This window comes from Styela clava, chromosome 3 (genome assembly GCF_964204865.1).
Source record: "Styela clava chromosome 3, kaStyClav1.hap1.2, whole genome shotgun sequence".
NCBI classification, from domain to species: Eukaryota; Metazoa; Chordata; class Ascidiacea; order Stolidobranchia; family Styelidae; genus Styela; species Styela clava.
The window spans coordinates 6,866,385-6,866,801 of NC_135252.1; positions in this window are offsets into that span (position 1 = coordinate 6,866,385).

Here is a 417-nt window from a genome sequence, read left to right on the forward strand (position 1 = left end):
CCAATATTTTAATATAACTGTAGCTATAGTCGGTATTTTAAAAGATGTATTTTTAATAAAACGACAAATTTGAAGAATTTAAAAATTGTCAATTTGAGCAACAAAATTAGGACTTGGCAGGTAGGTCAATTTGACTTTAAATGACCCTTACATTCAATAATTGCCAAATTTTTATTATCAAGTTAAAAATATTTCATAACAAATTATTTATGCACTCAGTATCATAGTTTAGTTCTTGATGGATTAAGATTATATCAAGTTTTTCACATTTAAAATATTTTTTAGTGGGTTAGTGACAGAATCTAGGAACTTCTGATCATAATTTATCAAATATGTTGTATTCTGCATGTATTTCCATATAATTCTGTTTTATGGTTACTTACAATAATGTGCTTTGAAAATTTTATTTATAGAAAT